The 22292-nt window shown below is 37.1% G+C and overlaps 1 long non-coding RNA gene across 1 annotated transcript in view; it reads left to right on the forward strand.

The window, feature by feature from the left end:
* The window catches only part of LOC140043627 (uncharacterized), a 104338-nt gene that overhangs the window by 73716 nt on the left and 8330 nt on the right, over positions 1-22292 (forward strand). The window lies entirely within an intron of this gene.

The following is a 22292-nucleotide window of genomic DNA, read 5'->3' on the forward strand; positions in this document are numbered from 1 at the left end:
TGAAATGAGGCTTGACAATGATAGCTTAAATTTGGACTACCTCCGGTCTAGTCTAGTTTTGGGCCTCATCCGCCAAAAAGCATACCTCACTCTTCTGGGATTAAACTCAAAGTGCTTCGAGGAGCGTTTCCTTTTCTTTGGAGTGAAGTCTTGAGGATTGGTATCAGATATCAAACTTATGTCCAACATTTCTTGACTATATAATATCAGATTGTGCATATAAAAATTAATATAAGGCTTCACTTCTCTAACAGAACACTACACCTTTTATTTATTTATGAATAATTAATTAGTTCTATTTTGACATTTGTTTGTTTTGTATATACTGGGTTTAGAAATAAAGCTCTCTTTCTCTCACCAAACATTGGTCTATATTTCTTCGTTCCGGTGAAAACGCCTAGTGACCATGCAGAGTCACTAAAGTGGTGACCCGACGTTGCTTTAGAGCACTGTTTTTTTTTGTTTACTGATGGCGACACCAAAGAAGCTTGTAGCCCGTTTGGAGCCTGAAGAAATATATGGAGATGCACAAGTGGAATAAGTAGCAGCAGTCAATCTGAAGCTTTCTCCATTTTGGCCTGGCGACCATACCATTTGGTTTGTGCTCAGGTTGAGGCTCTGTTCCTTACACGAGGTATCACAGCCGAGCCTACGATGTTTGCCTATGTTGTTTATTACAGCCTGAGATAGCACAATTCGTAATTTGCTGTTATCACCACCAGCAAGAAGGCCGTACACAATTCTCAAAGAGCAGTTGGTGAAACGGACATCCGTGTCTGAACAAAAACGGTTACAGCAGCTCCTGCTGGTGGAAGAACTGCCGGCAACGAACATCGTCAGCGGAAGGCTACCATCGCAGATTTGGTGAAGCAGCAACTAAATGTACACGTCTTTGCAACTACAAACCCAAAAATACCAAGCAGCGAAACAACTCAGCCATAGACTAGAGACGACGTATTCTTCTGGTAGGCATTTAAGTCGTCTGTTTTTTGTTACTGACCGAACATCAGGTATTCGATTCTTGATAGATACAGATTTCCTGCGATGGTTTGGATTGTTAATAGAAAAACTCGGTAGATACCCTGTGGCGGGTATTCTTTGCTGTTATCATGTGTCTTTTTTCTAGCTGCACATATTGTATGTACAGCATGCCAACCAGAAACATGCTCTTCTTAACTCTTTGTACTACGAAACAAATATCTATTTGTACTGGAAATGCCACATGATTCCTGCACATATCGCACCAAGTGCTTGGCCTTCCCAGGTTGATACCCGACCTTCAGTTGTTTCGAAAGGTCAATTAAGATAATTTTCAAAAGTGGCTTAATTGGAACATTTAAAGGTAATGCTTGCATAATATTCCCTGTTGATTAGTTCATTCTTTGATAATATCCAACAGCATTTGGAACTTCTTGCAAGGTTATACTAATAGGGCGCCAGTTTTCTGGGTCTTGACCATTACCTTCCTTAGAAAAAAAAAAAAAAAAAAACACTCAATAACATAGAACTGAAACTAATATAAAGTAACAAAATCCAAATATTTATTCATTATAACAACATATTTATAATATACAGGACGAAACGACTTCTCACGATCGGTCGATTGTAATTAAGTACTCTTTTAATCCATCATATCGTAGTATTGTATTCACCCTGTTTAATAAAGTGCACCAGATACTCACCTATCTGCGAACTTCTTCCCGCTTGGGGCAAATCCAATTCAATGTATAAATATCCTCAGGTAATACTGCTAATAGCCGTAATATCCTTCTAACCACGGCAAACTCCGTGGCTAACTGCCCCGATTTCTGGTCTGCTCCAACCGTCTGCGCATGACGTCCATACGTCACAAGTACTAGAACCAGGCGCCCGCAGACGGTTGGTAGGTTCGGGCCATTCATTCAGTGGCCACCCCCTTACGGTCGATACTACACTCCCCCGGTTTTGAAAGAGAGGTAGTCCCCCGGGATCACCTGTCCAGCGTTGCTGCCCAGTATCTGAAACTGGGTTTAATGAACCGCTAACTGGTGGTTCGAAACGTAGCACCTGGCCCTGGGCATGGTGCAAATTTCAACTTAAAATGCTTCTGTTAACTGAACTCAAAATAACTGTACTCTCCCTTAATTTTGTTAATAAAACAACAAAAACACTTCTGGGCCCCTAGCGGAGCAAGACTATTCCGGGATCAGATCCCGGCCATTCTTCCAGGTGAGGTCCAGGACCTCACTGGCCTCCATCCCAGTAACCTTCCCCAGAGCTTCGGCGGCGAAACTGATTAAGTAAGGAGCGCCTACCCGGTGCCCCGCCGGACGAAAATGAGGAGCGTCCGTCTCCAGTAGAACCCGGCGCTCAGACTGGTACATAAGGTACCTGCATGCCTCCTGTACAGCTGGGCACGCTCGCCCGACCCCCAAATTAAAACTGAAATAAGTCATTGGGAAGAATCACAATGAATATAGATGACGAAAAACTGTGCAAAATAAGTTTCTGCCCACGGGGTACCCCCACCAGCCGGAGAAGGTCCAGCCCTCGGAGGTAGCATTCCTCTCCGGTTGGGTCCGTCGCCGCACCCAGCAAGTGCAGAGTCAGCACGTGATGACGCTGAGGACAAAAACATTCCCGCAAAATCCGCTCCAGGAGCCAATCTTGTCGGGGCCAGTCAGCGATGGACCGGTTGTGGTCCAGACCCACCTCTCCCAGCGCCCGAACATTCAAGTTCTGGGTCAACCTCCGGAAAGTAACAAATTCCCGCGCCGACACCACGCGCGTGGAGTGCAGCCCAATCGAAACATGGTTGTATGGCGGAGACTGCATCAGATCTATCTGATAGTTGTTGTAGATTGCACATTCCCATTGATCGGTCCTTGTGGATAAACTGGTGGGTCAGGCCCGAGGTCATTGTTGAGGTCACGCGAGCCACCTACACCTACTTGACTGGTACTAGGACCAGTCTATAGCCCGCTACTAGCTTCTTGTTTAGGCTTAGCTAACTTTTCATCATCATCTTCAACTCTAAGCATCTTGTGGCATGGAATTCCATTGAATCCAGTTGATTTACGCAGGCATTGTCAAACGAAAACTTACTTGAAATTTAGTCGAAATTTGGTGAGAAATAGCATCCACCCTCTATGCTATTAATTCTAACCTTGTCTTTTAAATGCAGTTGTCTAACCACCTGATCATTCTGGGAGCCTGCATGTGATTTGATTTTAATATGAGCTGCAGATATATTTCTCTCAAACCCTTAAAAAACTCCAAAAGTGAACTGTACCATGCGATTATCATTTTTATTTTTTTGTTATGCGACTCAGGTCTGTTGTTTGTACTATTTATGATGGATACTGTTTTTTATTTTAATCCTTCTACCCATTCTGCTCTCAAATCATGCCATTGTTTAGTGTAGTACTCTTGAACAGTTTGAGGTACACATTGACAGAAATCGGTGTATAAATTATTGTACTCTGTTTCATCAACATCAACCATCTTCTGGATTAGCTCCAGAGCATGTGCTCGTTCACCAGATGAAATACCCATCTTGTCAATTGACCTCCCTACTGAAGGTTCGTAAAACATGAAATAAACAGATTTGAAGATCGGAATTTGGAACTTTACTTGTAGGCCTAAGTATGTTTTTTTCCGTGAAGTCTTTATCAGCCATAATTACTTCACCTGACTATATTATTAGATGATTAACAAAAATATATTAACATTTGATAATTATACCTTTGAACATGTCTTCGAGTTGTTTATCGAGGCTTAATGAATAGTACAAAACAGATTTTCCTCTACAAATACACCCAGTTGCCTCATTCAGGTCTCTTAGGCAGAAGTCACAGTAATAGTTTTTCGCTGGATCTTTGTAGCCAGTTTCGTGCTTCAGGATATTGTTTATTTTATACACCGAATTAACAACCTTACATTGGTTTAGAAGAATAGACTATAGCAATTGCATTAAATCGGCAAAAGCATTCTGTGTCAAATTATGTTTAATGACAAATAAAAGCACGCTAGTGTAATAGCTAAGGTAGGTGTGGCACGAACCAGGAAATGTCTGTATCCACCATTGGCAGTGGTAGAATGTAATGAAAATGAAGAACTAAAAAAAACAAATCATCTTCACTAAGAAATTCCTGAAGCTTTTTCATTGATGTTGCTAGAGGAAACTGTATTGCATCAACTGTATCAGCATGTGGTTGAATATTGTTACTTGTCATGTCCATTTACTATTGTAGCATATACTGTATCAGTAGTACTGTAGATCCAGAAATTTGGAATTGGAGGTCGGAGGTCACAGAAAAGAACAGAGAAGCAAGAATGCAGTTTTTGTATTTTAGTTTAAACTTACCTTCCGTCTTCAGAAGATGACAGTTTTGATGAACTGGAAGCACTTTGGAAAGCGGTATTATAGTACTTGAATTACTTAATCTATCAATTCCAGATATTGATGAAATTATAGAGAACAATTTATGATCAATGACAATTTCTATATTTTATAGTTTTGGAGTCACGTAATCGTGTGTGTGTAGGAAGCAAACTATGTTACCTAATTTTAAGTATGATTTTTTTCTTTTTGGAATTAGTCAAAGGGACAATATACATCTTTAAAATTGACATTTACTGACCAAATGCATACTTATTAGGAACAAGTCAAATGTAACTGGTGTGTTTATACTATTATTGTTGCAGATTTCTAGTCTAGTCATAGTTGAAATAAAGTTGTTTGGAAACGTTATCATAGCAGATGGTCGATCCACCATGTTTACTACTGTCATGCAGAATGTCTTGGGATATTGATATCAATATTTCGCCACAGGAATCGATGACAGTGTTGATATCTTAAGGTAGTACTAATACAGTGATACATTTTGCGAATATCTGCCAAAAGAGCTACTGCATTCTCCCGGAATTTAAATAGTACTCCCAGCAGAGCATTAATTAACCCAGTAATTATTCAGAACGTGACGAATGATCGCGCCGTTGAAGTTTTAATTAATTACACCTATCCTTGGAACAGAATGTATTTTGTAAATCACGGTTTGGCTCAGTGAGCAAATCGCCGCGACCATTGATATCAATGCTTAGTAGGTTTGAGTTCAATCCACTTGAAAAAAATGTAAATGAACAAACCAAAAAAACAAAAAAACACATACTGTACAAATAAAACGAATCCAAATAGCCTAGGTTTCGTGTTTCCATAATAAATAACGTTTTGTGTAAACCCATGAAATAAACATCTAATTTCGACTAATTTTTGTGTTGAGTCCGTAATCATTGTTATTACCAATTCATATTTTATCATTTGCATATTGACCATTGACCCCGGTTGACCCCAATGGTCACTTCCGGGTCAATATGCAAATTTCAGGCTTTGTGCAATACTATGCCGTCATATATATATTGGACAGGACGGCAGGACGGTCAGAATATTGGTAGAGAAATAATAAAAATTTAAGATATATATATAGAGGGTGTACGTTAATGTTATGGACAGGACGGCCAGAATATTTGTAGAGAAATAATAAAAATTTAAGATATATATATAGAGGGCGTACGTTAATGTTATGGACAGGACGGCAGGACAGACAATATATAACACAATAACTTTTACTGACTCGAATAAATATATCGACCACTATTATCAATAAAGTGAAGTTTATTAAATACTCTATACTTCAACATAACATAACATGACAACGTTTCAACCCAACCTGCGTGAACACACCACGCTGTCCAAAAACCAGTTAAGTATGGTATCTTTTCTAAAACAAATTGAAGATATCAATAGTAATTTTACTGATACTTCTGTTAGATATTAAACGTCAAACATTAACATGAAAGTTCTTAATTAAATCATATTCTCTATAGAAAACACTGTATAAGTCAACTTATTGATTATTTACAAACACTACTACAAATCAAGTCTATCTATTGGTTTGATCGTTGATAGTTTTGTTTGTGTATGATTTACACCTGCTACGTGGTTTCCCTGCATATGATATTTATCAACAATTAATCTAGTGATTACATGTTTTCTAAGTAAAATTACGGGATAAACCTAACATCATAAGGAAGGGACTCATTTAATTCAAGTCTACCTGTCGCTCTAATAACGCCCTCTTTGTCAATTTTTGGACATAGAGAACTTGTTGTGATGAACCGATTCGTTTTTATTTAATTGTTTAATTTCCGGTTTAAATGCATCATTTTGTGCTTGTTTAATTAGTGCCCACTCTGCCTTAAAAACTTCAGTGACACTTAAACATCACTTTATTCTACTGTATCCCCCTTCTTAGTCATAAGATTTGTAATAAACCTAGTAACGTATTCAAGGACATTAACTAATTTGTGCCACTTAGAAAATCTAGTAGGATTTAATCTCCAATCACTGTCATGAATTGTCGGCAATGTCATAAAACATGCTACACTTTTTCGATGTTCAGTGTTTTCTACTGTTTCTATCTTATTCTCTGGCCATCTATTTTCAGTTAACTTTAAAAACTCTGGCCCTTCCCACCATACTCTATTGTTACTTAAACTAGCTGCGTGCAAGGCTGCAGGCAAACTGAATTGTAAAAGTAAAACATTAACATTTCTTTTTTTTCTATTTGTTTAAACCTTTAGTGAAAAAGAATTTTAATGGCACGAAAATGTGCACCGCGCAACACTACAAAATATCGTAGGGACGGCTGCATGGATTGAAATTGACTCTAGCCCAGTCACAGTAAACTTTCATGATCTGCAGGAAAGTTGACCATAATAATAATATGCTTTAATCACCCAAAAATCAATTTAGTTAATTGTAAGTTATTAAAATTGCAAAAACCACAAATAATTAAATACAATAACATGTTTATTTCACAAGAGACTATAAGCACATATCCCAATACTATATATCCACTGATTAACTAAAAGGGAACATGTACAATGCTATATGTCCACTGATTAACTAAAAGAGAACATATACAATGAATAATGCATGGACAGACACCAAAAATACACTAAAAGGAAGAGGTATGTCAACTTCAAATTGTAATTTCATGGAAACAAAGAAAAAAAAACCTCCAAATTTTTATATGTTGTAGTTGACACGTAGGGCTACATTTTTCGTGATAGTCACCAACAAATCGGGCGTGTTCCACAGGGTCAATTTCAAGGTCAAAATATATGTCAAAGTTTTATTCAACTTAAAATTAACATAAAACACACACAATTAGTATATTTAGATTTTAACAAAAATACCTTTGCTTTTAAAATCGAACCTATAGTTCCCGAGATACAGCTCTTTGAAACGTGGCGGACGCGCCCTTTTTTTGCGTAAAAACCGAAAATTGAAATTGCGATATCTCGAAAACCGTTGGTCCGACAAAGTTAAAATTTGAAATTTTGGCTTTAATTGCTATGAATCACCCATATACCAAATTTCATCAAAATTGGAAGAGGTAGGGTTTAAATCATTGGGTGATCTGAGATGGAATGACCCTTATATGCAATATTGAGAAATGGGGTCGAGGGTCAAATGTCATACTTCCAGGCATTTTTTTGTAAAATGTTTCATTACAGCAAATATAAATACATTTTAAATATTTTAGTGAAAAAATCAACACTCTAGCATTAGCGGTTTTCGAGATATGGCAACGCTGTAAATTTCACTCCCTAATTTGCATATTTAATATTACTTGTACTACTAATTTGCATACTTTCGAGGTGCGTGACAAAGGTGTGATTTTGGGAATTATAATACAGTTCTATGGTGGGTATTGAAAAACAATATCCAAGTCATTGAGTCCAAAATAAAGTCTCTACAGACATTTTAATCACATCCTCTCTACGATTAGTAGTTTTTAAGATATGGTAACCCTGTAATTTCACCCTAATTTGCATATTTAAGCTAATTTGCATACCTTCGGGATGAGTGTCAGAGGTGTGATGCTCAAAAAATAATCATCTTATCATATGTAACCATTTAAAAAAAAAAATCTCTGTTTGCAATTTGTTTCACTCAAAATGCTAGATTGACTAGCCTATTAGTACTTGTACTTGGCCTATCCATTTTCTAGATCACCAATCTTAATTTGGCCATTTCATCTTTCAGGGTGTTGACCTCTTTGGATAACTCGTGACTCCCATTTAATTGGTTGTTTTGGTCACGATGAAAAGTATTCGCCACTTGATCAGCATGCACCTCGTATACGCCATGGGACCTTCTAGAGTCTTATCTTTTAGTCTTTCACCAGCAGCTGTCGTTGATGTTTCCATTTTTCCATACAGTCTCATTAAGGGCTAAACTAAACTCTTCCAGGCTTTCTCCATCTTGTTGTACACGATTATGTAGAGTCTCATTCAACGAAGCATTTGTCTCAAGTGGACCAAAACGTTCTTTCAACACATTGATTATTCGCTCATGGTTGCTTTGCACATCAACCCAATAACACATCAGTTCTTCTTTAGCACCTCCACCCAAATGGTCCAACAAGGCTTGAGCTTTCTTGGCATCTGCCAGTCCATACTGATTTGCGTAGGCTGAGAAATCTTCCAGCCACTCAGTCAACGAAGGTTCATTGGTTGCCTTGGAACCTCTAAACTTGGTCAACTTGATTCCAGGATGGACAGGATGGACATGATGGACGTTGATGCCTTGAAGTGCAGTTGCTATTGTTTGTAAAATCTCCTGTGTAGAAGGACCTTCTCCGTTTTCCATAGCCATCGTAAATAGTATATAATATAAATATGATTATGTAAAAAGTATAGGTCTTCCATAAACTGAGGCTGGTTCCTTGAATAACGTACTTTTTACCTTTACCTTGTCTTGTGTTCAATCCCACTTCTGACACCACTGTAAAAGGCTCTGGCCTACCTAACTTGTGTGGGATTGCGGTCGACACGTGAAATAATGATACCAGGTAACTCGTCTTGATTTGATCTCACAACATTTATTGGAATATAAACAGCCAGCCCAGGTTCCCATACTAACCGTAGCGCCCCTGGGCGGTGCGTCCAGTGATGAAGATCCCGGTGCTGATTTCATTGGTCCCTTTTTTTTTTCTTTTTTTTTTTCTAGTCCAGTGGCTCTTCACGCGTCCAACTCCTCGGCGAGGGTCAGCTGCTCGATGCACACGCGGTGCATGCGGGCGGCCGCCTCCCGCAGGAAGCTGCTGTTGCCAGTCGTTGGTTCGCATTATACGCCTCTCTCAGCAGTCGGCGGTCTTCCTCACCTAAGGCTTCCGCTGCACGCTGCGATGTTGTGGAGGACTGCTGAAAGGGTTTAAAAGTTCCCATACTAGCCGATTCCATTGGTCCTGGAGCTCTCGACGATGGCGGAGGACATGAGGGCAGGCTACGCAGTCCTCCGTACTTTTCGTTCAGTTCATGAAGTCCTTTCGGGTTAGCCCGCATGGCCTCTGCCAGCAGTGGGCACAGACAGAAGGGGTGCAGCATCACCAGGGCGGTGACCTGATTCCTGATGTCTCTTTCCACTGACGGCGCCTTCCAATTGACTGCCTGAGCTGTAAGCGTAAGTTGCCGCAACCAACTGTTGCTCAGGCCTCAGGAAGTACCTTCTCAAGAATTCAAAAGCCTTCCTCAGAGTTGAGAGACCACCTGGGAGCAGGGGGATCAGTTCTTGGAGGTATCTCCAGGCTGTCCTCATCTTATGGTCGTCTTGATGGTGTACATACTTCGCCACAACCTCTGGAGCATGCACATTTAGGTGGTCCATTGCCGAGCCTTGCAGACCGCAATCTGGCACTGGGCACGCATACCCAGATCCGTTCTTGGCTGCGGGAGTGTCAGGGTGCTGCGAGAAATATGATCGTTTCACTGCTGACACATCCACAACCTCAGCCGGGCCGAAGGTTTAGTCCGCCCTGGCAGCAGGCCGACCCCTAGCGTCTCCGGACGGGTTCTTCAGCCTGACGTCCTGACAAATAAAGGTTGTTTTGCTTGCCTCGTCTCTGAGGAAACGCGTCATGAGCTCCCCCACCGTCTCTGCCCTAGGCGGAAACGGATGGATAGAACAAATGATGCGGTCCGGTCCGATTGTTGATACCACCTTCGATTGAAGCAGGACACCCTTCCTGGCTAGGCTCTGCATCTCATAGCGGGCATCCCACGAGGCCGCGGAACGCCAGCCACCTCTATATTGGCACGAAACATCTCTGCATCCTCTGGTGATAAGGCCACCATACCATCAAATGCGCCCCTGCCGCTCACTCCCAAGATCCGCCAAATCCACAAAACCTGGCCCAGCGCGACTCGAGGCTGTGAAGGGGACAGCATGGATGGTGATGGGGGCAGCATGGATGGTGATGGGGGCCGGAGAGGCGACATCGCATCTTCAGGCTTCGTCTCCTTTTCTGCTTGCTGGATGAACAACTCTGCCCCTGGGGGCAAGAGAAGCGCCGCCACAGCCGGTATGTCAGTGGGGAACGAGTCCTGCACTTCTCCAGAGGGTACGTGCCAGGGCTCGTCCTCGGTTGTACCTACCGCTACCCTAGGGGGTAGTGGAGTGGTCGGTGATCCAGAGGGTCGGGCAGGGTTAGGCAAGAGAGGAAATTCCACATCTATCTGGTCTGCCCAATCCATAGCCAACACGGCTTCCGAGTAGTTTGGTTTATGTCTTCCTTCGCTTTACAAGAGAGAGCACATTCAACGCCTGGGGCTGGTCGTGACGCCACTGGCCAGTCCCGGGGCCGGATTCGGGGGTTGAGTGCGCGTAGGCGCGGCGATTGGCTGTGACGTATAGATGACGTAACCACTAGCCATTCACCAGGCACTACAGTACAACCTCACAAAATATTAATCCTATCAGACCTATAATATAAACCAACTATAAGTATAAGAAACAAAAATAAAATATAAGTCATAACAAACTCTCACTCACCAGTTTATGGCAGTTTAATTACAAATTCTACAGCATTTATTTGCTTTAGCAAGGAGAACACTCCTTTTCCTGCCAGTCACCCAGGCCAAAAAGAGAGATGTCTCCTTGGATACAGCTATCTAGGCTTCGGTGTCCAGCAGGGTTCCCATCCCCCATGGGCTATTGGCCGTTATATTAAAAATCAAAACAAAATGACTGAACCATAACAACAACAACAAACAAATCAATATCATAAAAACTTGCCTTTCTTGTTATTGGAAAGAAATGTTTGGCTGGCAAAAGAAACCGTTTTCTCTTTTTTCTGTGGTGATATTTTAGGCAATTTACAGCACCTGAAGTTGATTCATACATGTAAAATATCTCTTTCTGAATTAATATAGGCCTAGCAGAGAATGAACAGATATTTGCTAGACATTGCAACACCCTTAATTTCATGCTAAATGTTTTTTGCTGCCACTAAATTAAAATTTAGATCCCACTTCATCATAGGCATATATTAACCATTAATGTCGTTATAGAAGTCCAGTGTTGGAAGGGTCTAAATGTAAATTGACAGACTGCAGTGTAAAATTAACCGCGCACAATTTAACGGCGGTCAGTGGGTAATCCGGTCAGTGGATTTTTTTTCTTCATTTCTCTACGTCCGTAAAATTAGGCCGAATTTCCGTAGTAATTACAAACCTGTGGCGTCGTAAATGCTTGGTTTCTATTATGGCCCTGGACTCAGTAAACGTGAAATAAGCATGCACTTTATTCTGTGGTTACTGTCCCTACTTGACTCACAATGGGGCAGGAAGAGCAATTTAAAAAGTCTTAAAAAACAAATTCAAATGGTTCAAATCGAGGAGAAGAGCCGACAAGAGCAGGGGAGAATATAAATACATCGGCATTTGCAAACGAGAACTGTTGTACATACATTTTTAAAAAAAGACCTAGACCCTGTTGAATCAAATTCCTCTCTGCCATCCCCTCTCCTCGATCGATTATCTCTCCATTATACCATAATAACAAATTTCCCTTTGGGATATCCTTCATTGTAATTATTTTTCTACATGCAATTTTGAAAAAAAGATATGAATTAAAGATTGTTTGATTGTAGACAGACCCTCAAGAATGGCTGCTTTGGTTTCCTTCTGAACAACAAATTTACCAACCACACTGCAGTGTAACCAACATTTGTTTTGACTGCCAAAAAGAACAATGGCAAGGCATATCATGTGGTCTTATAGGTGGCATCAAGAAAACACAAGTTTGTTCCATATCTAGAGTAACATAAATATAATAAATAATAAAAGAACAGTGAAACCATAAAAAATATGAGGGTGATTGTCATCTTGGTTGTCAAAATATATCTGTCCCAAAGCTTCAATCACAAGAAAACAAATAACCTACCTGTTTAAAAGATGCCTCTGAAATTCTGTTTGATGAGCGAAAAAGAAAGCAGATGAACTTGAAGATGATTCAGCAGGAATCAATTCATTATCATCTTCATTAACATAAAACTCCTTTGAGGGCTCAGAAGAAGCAAGCCTAAAAAAGTAGTTATCTAATGGATGTTGGTTCTGCCACTCCTCCATTTGTTGTTTCAGGTTCTCCTGATCTAGCTTTGAATACCTAAAAAAGGTTAGAATATTGGTACATAACTTAAAAGTAACAACATTTTTCGGTTTTTTAAATGAATAAGTTTATGGGAAACAAAAAGGTACTGTACAGTAATAGGAGCAAACCAAAATGTGCACCCTGGTCATCAGAGATTTTCAATAATTCCCATAAATGTTTTCTACTGTATATATATATATTTTGTAAGAGTAGAGCAACAATATAATTATGGTTTTATAAGCTGTAAATATAAAAAACAAACCTTAATGCTATTAAAGAAGTGTAAATATGGTTTCTCAATGTCTGGTGCTGCGGGTAGTAGGCTGTATCTGTCACAATACCGTTTCCACATATATTTGTTAATGCCTCCTCATCTCCTCTGTACCGTTTGCAGCTAAAACTGTTATGTTCCTGATCTGATGGTAGAGATAACAGCCTTCCTAAGCACTTGACTTTTCTCGTCACAAATGTAGTGTCTGGATTGGGAGACTAAGGGAAAGCAAGGCATTATGGGTTAAGGGAGATCGATGTAACCACATGGTTGGTAATCTGTATGTATACAGTACGTTGTACACACAATGAAAGATGCAATAAATACACATAAGATATAACAAAAAATTCATTTATAAATAATCATAATTGCTTTTTAAAATGCATTTATGTTTAAATAAATAGAAAAGACAATAAATAGACAATGCAGCTATTACAAACATTAAAATCTCAATGTCAGATTTAAAGTAAGGTACTGTAAACAAAATTGTGAAACTGTGAATTGTTATATAGTATTTTAATTTAAGTTTATACCTTAAATTCTGGAAATCTAATAATTTCCTTTAATTTTAGTTTTGCTGGGCAGCCTTTCTTTTTGAAACATTGCATCCTCCTTCTTCTCTTCTTTCCTGTTGGATGGTCACTCTATTATCAAGATTAACAAAATACAGCTTGATAATTATATCGATATTATAAAAATTAAATACTTCATTAGGGGTCAGAATTAATTACTTACAGAATATGTATACACTATATTTAAAAATAATAAAATGTAATGTATGGATACCTTGGCTAAAAAAAAAGAAGCAGATAACCGTGAAAATGAACTCATTGTGCTTATTTCGTCCATACATACACCCTAACGTATATGATGCTGTTATCATATGAAAGGAACTCCATCAAAATCTATACCATCTTTCCTGCCTGAAAATCTTACCAAGTGTGATGCAATACCTTTGGAATGTAATATAGAAAAGGCATGTTAAAGCCCCATTCCCTACGTTTTTTAGATCTAATTTAAGATCACAAACTATATTTAATGTAAAAATAATACTATATGGTCCTATTGCGATAACTTTTTTCGTCTTTAAACGGTTAAAAATGTGAAAAATAAGTCAATTCTAATAATTATAGCGGCCCGCTATAAATCCCAAAATGCATTGCGCGCGGATTGATATTTTTGTTTTTCACCTGTAATTCGCCCACTTTTCGATCGATTGTGAGGCCAAAACAAATGGAAGACTCCTAACTTTTCAGCGAAAATACCGGGTTTTCCCTAATTTGTATCAACGGAGTCTGGCAAAAATAAAAATACAATTAATGTCAACGTCAGGCTAGGTATATAGGTAGCGTACGATGTTCGTACGTTACCGATGTTTACCAGCTAGGCCTACAAAACTAAGCCTAGCTAGGCTAGGCGTAAGACCGTCCACGAGAGGTCGATCGCCGCGAGCTACTTAGGTAGTGCATTGTTTCTCACTTTTTATCATAATTTACCATAAAACGTACATTTAAGACAAGGAATGACATGGTTTAATGTTTTTAAAGTGATATATATGTATTATTTTCCAAAAAACGTCCAAAATTGCAGGGAAGGGGTCTTTAAGTATTAGTATTTTGTATTCCTATAAATTTAAAAGGTTGTTGTCAATTAGTGAAATGTTTGTCTAAATATTCGTACTGTACCTGCCACTATTCCTAAGTTTGCCTGAAAAGATGGCCAACCCTAGGCCTATATATATTTTTTTTTAAATCATATCCCTTTTCTTAAATAAAATAAACATATAAAAAGGTTGTACATCTATCCGATTTTTCACACAATAAAGGAAGTTAGTTAATGGGGGTGTGACAGCAAACAAAAGAAACAATACAACTTTTCTTGATATGTGATATTTATTGAATAGAAAGTTTCATATAAAATTGAAAATTTACTAGATCTAGTAGTACTAGGTCTATCCTAGTCTGGTCCCCTTTTTACAGTAGGCCTAGTAGTAGTAGTAGGCCTACGGCAAATCATGCAAGGTATTGTCAAAATAAATCAAAATGCTCATTCAAAGTGTCGAAATATATCCCAACATGATGCCATGAATGTATAATTATGGTTTTACTTTATCTTAAACAACGAATAAAGGGGCTAGGCTAACCGGTGCAGATGAGGTATTGATAAGACCAATTTCGCCAATTTCAACGTTGTCCTCCTGCTCTTCTACGCCGTTGGTGGTACAATAGGCATTGGCCTGAGGCGGAAGCGGAGAAAACTTCATTTTTCCGAAGTCTCCCTTCTTGTTTCCAACGAAATGTAATGACTTCGCATTTTCGAATACGTTTCGTAGCTCTTTACAATCTGATAAACCACAAACCCACCCTTTTAAATAGTTTTCAGACTGAGAATTTAGAAATTTTGCCCACAATGGCAAACAATTTGTGTCAACTGACATGTTTTCAGGCTCACACAATACACACACAACACATTTCATAACTTCCCGCGAATCGCTGTATCAGGTTCCAATAATGAATATTCAACACGTCTGTAAATGGGCGCTAGTGCTGCGCAGTGTTGGCAACCGTCACGCATAGTTATATATCTATCTAATACGGGCAGTTACGGGCACCAGTACTGCAGACTGCATGTTTATGTCTAATGTTAAAGAGTTTAAATGGGCACCATTGCTGCAGATGGGCACCATCCGTGTATGTTTATATATCTATCTAATGTTAAAGAGTTAATATGGGCACCAGTGCTGCAGATGGGCACCAGCCGTGCATGTTTATATCTATCTAATGTTAAAGAGTTAATATGGGCACCAGTGCTGCAGGTGGGCACCAGCCGTGCATGTTTATATCTATCTAATGTTAAAGAGTTAAATACTTAGCCTACTATGAGCAACAATACATGGAGAACTGGTTGAACTTGTAGACGTCTGTTAGTATAAAACATTAGAAACATTTTTAATTACCATTATAATTAGATTTCATATTGTCATCTTTTGTAGTCAAATGATATACAGTATACTGTAAATATCATGCAATGTTACGATCAACACATGTGTTAAATTGCAAACATTGAGTTTTTAATGGGAATACTGTATTACCAAAAGTTTGTCAATCGAATACATTGTGTCAATATTCACTTAAATTAAGATAAGGTAATTAAAACAAATTCCTTATAAAACACTGGGAGGAATTTTCAACTCTTTCTGAAAATTAGTGAATACATTCATCTGGATCACTCTGAACTTTTGTGACACTTTATTTTCTTTTTAGTTTTGGAAGACATTCTGAAATGCTTATAAAACCTCTTAGAAATACTGTATACTCACCTCTGTACACATGACAGAACTATTAAATGGTTCATTGAAGTAGCTTGAAATAACTTATATTGTTCCCAAAACCTGGGGAGTGTTATCTTCTTTTCTGATCACTGCTTCTTCTATCTTCTTCATTACATCTTGTATATTCTCAACATCGGATATAGTTTACGTTCGGCTTTTTTGTAACTATATGTTTTATGATTCTTATGAATCTTCCTTTTGAAAGTTTGTGCTGTAGGCCTATTGATGTGATTGTTGTCTCATACACGTTGAAAGTTTCGTCCATGGTATATGCAAATACATTTTTGCCGTGTATAGTTGGATTTGGAAGGACGTACACTGCTATCGACGACATCTGTTAAAATTTAAAAAAAATTACTACTTTAATAACGATATTATTGTTGTCGTACACAAGATTTCTACGTAATGTTGACTCATTAAGCCTACAGGTTACAGCAGTAACTAAGACATTTTAAAATATTGAAGTTACAGATTTTTTTATGGATTAACTTTTCAGTTCAAATCCAACAGACGAATTTTTTATTTATTTATTTATTACCATATTTACTGAGGGTAGCCTATCCAGTTCCTAATAGAACTGATCATTCAGGGCCCTCGATAAAACATACATACAGTACAACACATAAACTATTAAATATTCAAATGACATAAAATATATTAAAGGCTTAAAAATTTACAATGAGAGCACGCACGCTTTGCAACTTGTTTTTAAATTGTATCGCGCACATGCGCATATCAATGTTAAAATAACACTTGGACGTTATTTACAAAATAGATTAATGCATATAGATAACAGATTTGCAAACAATACAGAATTCATATTTTATGCTCAATCTATATACGAACTTCAACAAATGTTATCAAGTATTTCCATTGCTTTGCAAAAAGGGTCGAGTAAAAAGGATGATTTTAGTAAACTAACTATATCTGATTTGAAAAATGCTAACAAAATTGAGGAGATTTTGAAATCTGATAAGGGTTATAAATTTTTTAAACAAATACGCGGAACTCCGCCTTAAAGGCAAGCAACACAGAAAGATGTAATATCAATGGTTAGACAGATTGGCAAGCCAGCATTCTTTCTTTCATTTTCAAGTAAAGATTTCCGCTGGAAAGAAATAATGACGACTTTATTAAGTCAAACAGGAGACCAACGAAATATCGATGAATTGGAATGGACAGACAAATGTAATTTGCTAAAATCGAATCCAGTGACTGTTGCCAGGAATGTTCGACAAATGCTTTCATACTTTTTTAAAAAGAGAAATTTTGTCTGAAGCAAATCCTATTGGTAAAGTTATAGATTATTTTTACAGAATTGAATTTCAAATTAGAGGAAGTCCACATGTTCATATGTTAGTGTGGGTCGAAAATGCTCCTGTTTTTGGTTTAGATGAAGATAAGGAAATTGTTGATTTTGTTGATAAGTATATTTCTTGTGCCGTACCATGCAAAATTGTAGATCCTGAAATGAATGAAATCGTTATAGTTGATAATTCAGTAATTGTTTAGTTGATTTGATTTATAGTATGTGTAGTTAATAGTTAGGATTGTTTAGTTGATTTAAACACAACACATGTAGTTGATAATTATACTTTGTGTAGTTGATTTAAACACAATATATTTAGTTAATTTATCAGTAATTGTTTAGTTGATTTAATCACAATAAATGTAGTTGATAATCAGTAATTGTTTAACTGATTTAAACACAATTAATGTAGTTGAATAATTATAGTTATTGTTTAGTTGATGATAGTTAGTGTAGTTAATTTATCAGTCATTGTTTAGTTGATTTAATCACAATAAATGTAGTTTATTGTTCAGTAAATATTTAGTTATTTAAACACAACATGTAGTTGATAATTCAGTAATTGTTTAGTTGATATGTTGATATGTCTTTACAACAAGTTTTAGAAGTATAGCCTACCCATTAGAAAATCTGAATATGATCGTTTTTTTGTTTTTCTCTTTCCTGGGCCAGTTGGCATTTCATTACTTGATTCGTCGGCGGTGGTGTCATCATATGCCTCGCACTCGCCTTTAAAAAAAAAAAAATTATTAATATAAAACCGTTCTACACAAATGATTTACAGTATGAGGTTTTATCATTACGAAATTAGGTGAACAGTTGTGCATGGGTTACTCAGATTACATTAAAGATATTGTATTTGATTGTCCCCTTGAAAAAATAATTTACATATATTGTTTCACCCGATTCTGCTACTGTCCACAGGCTCTACCTGTAAAACTATAGCAAGTTATACACGTTATTGTCTATCATAAATGCTGTACTTTTAACACACGGTACACTGTCTGTAACACACTGTCTGTTGACAATTTACAATGATGTACAAAGGTAGGCTATCCAATCCGTGACGCTTGGATCGCCGTGACGCTTGGATCGCCGGGGAACCATTGCTGCTCGGGTCGCTGGTGCTGTTTCCGGTTTCGCGACATACTTTTGACGCGACGTATCTTCAGCAATACCTAGATGTATATGTAGATAAATTTTAATTAATCGATACATTAACTGATTGTGTCAATTGTAAGAATGCGTAAAATCGTGTTAAGCCTTAGTGAGTTGTTGCGGCCTACAAGTACAAGGTCGAAACGACCCAGGCCAGAACGACACGAGCCCGAACAACGACTCTCAGTCATTTCGTCCAGATTCTTTTCAATCGAGACGTTTCGCCCCTTTGAGAATTTGGAGGGTCATTCCAAAAATAACTGTTTTTAAAAAACCACCAAATAGTCCTATGGTTTTTATCACAACTCAATGTTTTATGGTTTATCAAACCATAGAAAAAATCAAACAATTCATCCCTGTGCAGACATAGATTTTGGAAAAAACACTTCCGGGGGTTAACCGGAAGTTAACCCCCGACACACATAGGCGCAAATAATTATTTTGGGCGTTCCATAACCGGTGGCCGAAATGACTGGCGGCCGAAATGATCAGACACCACTACTACTACGAGCCTAGGCCTATTAATAATCATTGTAAACTCAGTGTTTATTATTTAAGCCTAAGCCTAATACTTTTTCACAATAAACAACTCCCTAAATGGGCCAGGCTAGAATGAATAGCCTAATAATATTAATAATCTGTACTACTACTAGTACTACTGATCACGGTTAGCTAGGTAAGCTATTCTTGCACATTCTGTTGCAGGAATGTCACTTTGGCTTTGCGAATTGTGATGACATTTCGCACCTTTTACTAGAATATGATACTACTAGCCTATATCCGACAGGGACCAGGCAGTGACAAATTTATTTTTCCCTGGAATAAGTACGGTTAAACTGGTGGCTATGCAACATCATTTTCAACAATTCACTATATATATTCCAAGAAATGAGATACACGTCATTGTGCTTTTTTTTATTTCAACATTATGTCATCATATATCAATGTCGAAATATTGAATCAAAGCATGATGTGTATCTCATTTCTTGGAGTATGTATTATACTTTCTTAATTGAAGTTAATCCATGGACATTTTGGTTAACTGATATTAGTATTTATAAACTGTGCAATAACATTTTTATTGAAATTAAAGGGAGTTTATTTGAGAATTCAAACAATACACATCCATCATCAGGATTTAGCAGTCCACATCCTTCCGTCTTTGTCTCTTGTCTGTGTTCTAATTGTGTGTTTTTTGTGTATATGCAGTGGTTACTTTAAACGTGTACACCAAATGAGAAACAATTTACGATTTGAAAAACATTCAATCCTTTGTATTGCATTAACCTTTTTTTTTATACCTTAGCTGTATATACATAAGCATGTAATAAACATTTCATATTAAAGCTCAGGTACAGGCATGAAATTTTAATAAAATTTTGGTTAATTGTACATAAATCAAATATTTGTAACAGAAATCAAGACGAAAAAAACATGAATTTCCCTTAATATGGTCAAATACAAAATTTGGCAAAATTTTTACATAAAAAGCAGGAAGACTTTTTTACAGTAGTTAGGTGGTGAAAAAAGATGGTTGATTTACGGTGGATAATTTTTGCTATAGCATGAAAATAAATATCTGAAGTTGAATAAAAATACCAGAAATGTAATATTCAAGTTATATTACCTATCTGATAACATTTTTTACCACACTGTTTAGTTTTCATAGCTTTTTAAAATGCCTCTCTATTTACAAAATTTGTGTACAAAAGAATAGAGATTTTACTGTGTAATTTGAACTATCCCCCCACTGATAAGAAAGTGCTTATTTTCAACAAGCTTGTGTAACACAAATAAAATCCCAAAAATTATGAAACATAGGGGATACTATAGATCGATAATTATTGGAATGTATGATCAATAGAAATTTTTTGCCTGCACCTGGCCTTTAAAGTGGGCATGTAACGCTATTGTAAGGGTGGTATACCGGAAAAATAGCTTTTTTTTTAAACATTTCTCCTATAAACGTTTCTCCAATTAAAAAGTGTGATTTAGAATGACCCATTTCAAGGTGATAGTAGCCTGTTTTAACAGAATGGTTGATAATAATTTATTTTTTTTTAGATTTTATATACGCCTTTCTTATTGGTAATGGGATGTTTATAGCTGGTTCCCAGGTCTGTTCATTGTCATTATACCCATGCCACTTCACAAGGTATTGCAGTTTCTTCCTTCTTATTCTGGTCTTTACAATTCTTTCCACGCTATATTCTATTTGAAAAAAAAAGATATTACCACAGTGTTATCACAAGAGAAACATATATTCTGTATAATATAAGGAGAACAGTACTGCATAACCCCCAAACAACAATCCATTCAAAATACTTTGGTTGCAAACAATTTTCTTTTTATATAACTTTTTTAATTAAAAAACAATATGCAGCAAGTCTAAAAATCAATTTTCATCATCATTTGGTACACTTTAATTATTAGAATAATTTGAAAGTTAACTAGTAGAAATTGGATATTCAAATAAAACTCTACCTGGATTAAATTACATAGTTATAAAATATGTATATATAAATGCAATATATAAATCAAAGAGCTGCATAGGCAGGATATAGAAAAAAATCAAGATCAAATAAGTTAAAACTGCCTCAATATAGATTTATTTTAACGACATGTTTCGGGCATAGCCCATCATCAGGTGAAAAGAATTGTAACAAAGGATAACATAATAAGTCACAAAATTACATAATAAAACAAATCAGCCAATCAAAGATGTTAACAAACAAAAGGCATAGTTATAAAGGCACGCCTCCAAAAGCTATGGTGTACAAAGCAGGAATGGTTGCTTATAAAGCAGGAAATTTAAAACAAAGACAAAAGCTTCAAGTGTAAATAATTGTTAATATGTGAATGTCTCTGGCAAAATTAATGTTTAAAGGATCTAAATTGTACATTTATGCCGGTAGGGGCAAGAGTGCCAAGCTTTACAATTATTCTTTCTTCTATAATTCTACGAGATGTCTCAGAACCATTACATATTTTAACACCAGAAATAGTAATATCCGAAAGGGAATGCTCATTATTACAAAAATGGGTGGCTGCGTTTAGTTTCACCAATATAAAGCATATTACATTTAGTACACGAAATACAATAAACTAGATTTCTAGTGGTGCACGTAATACGATCTGTGATAACATAATTACCAGAAGGTCCTACTATTTGGTTTGAACATGAAACGTAATTACATGTCGAACACATGCTTTGATCACGTCTGTAAGCTATCATGGGTGGTTCTTGAAAAATATCTTTTGTAGCGGATTTATCTTCAGTCAAAATTGAAAAGTTATCGCGGACAATGTTAATAACCTTCTTATTCATAGGATGATACGTGAGGACTAGAGGTATGCGGTCACAAGCATTTGTATTATGTGTAGGTTGCAATGTGTCCTCGTGCGTTAACTGGCAAACTTTTCTTAGAGATTTCACAGTAATGTCAGATGGATATTCGCGTGCATTGAAAAAATCGATCATCTCAGATCTAACAAGTCTAACAAGTTGCGAATACGGTATAGCATTCTTACAAGCTGGAGGATGCAAAGAGTTGTAATTTAGATAAGTGTGCGCGTCAGTATCTTTGTAGTGGACGGATGTAGAAAGACCAGGTTTATCAATAGATAAACTAATATCAAGGAAAGGCACACACTTGTCAGAAATTTCATGAGTAAACTTTATAGCAGGATGAAAATTGTTCACAAAGTTAATGAACTCATTAAGTTCATCTAAAGTTCCCGACAT

Source organism: Antedon mediterranea, chromosome 3 (genome assembly GCF_964355755.1).
Source record: "Antedon mediterranea chromosome 3, ecAntMedi1.1, whole genome shotgun sequence".
Taxonomy (NCBI): Eukaryota; Metazoa; Echinodermata; class Crinoidea; order Comatulida; family Antedonidae; genus Antedon; species Antedon mediterranea.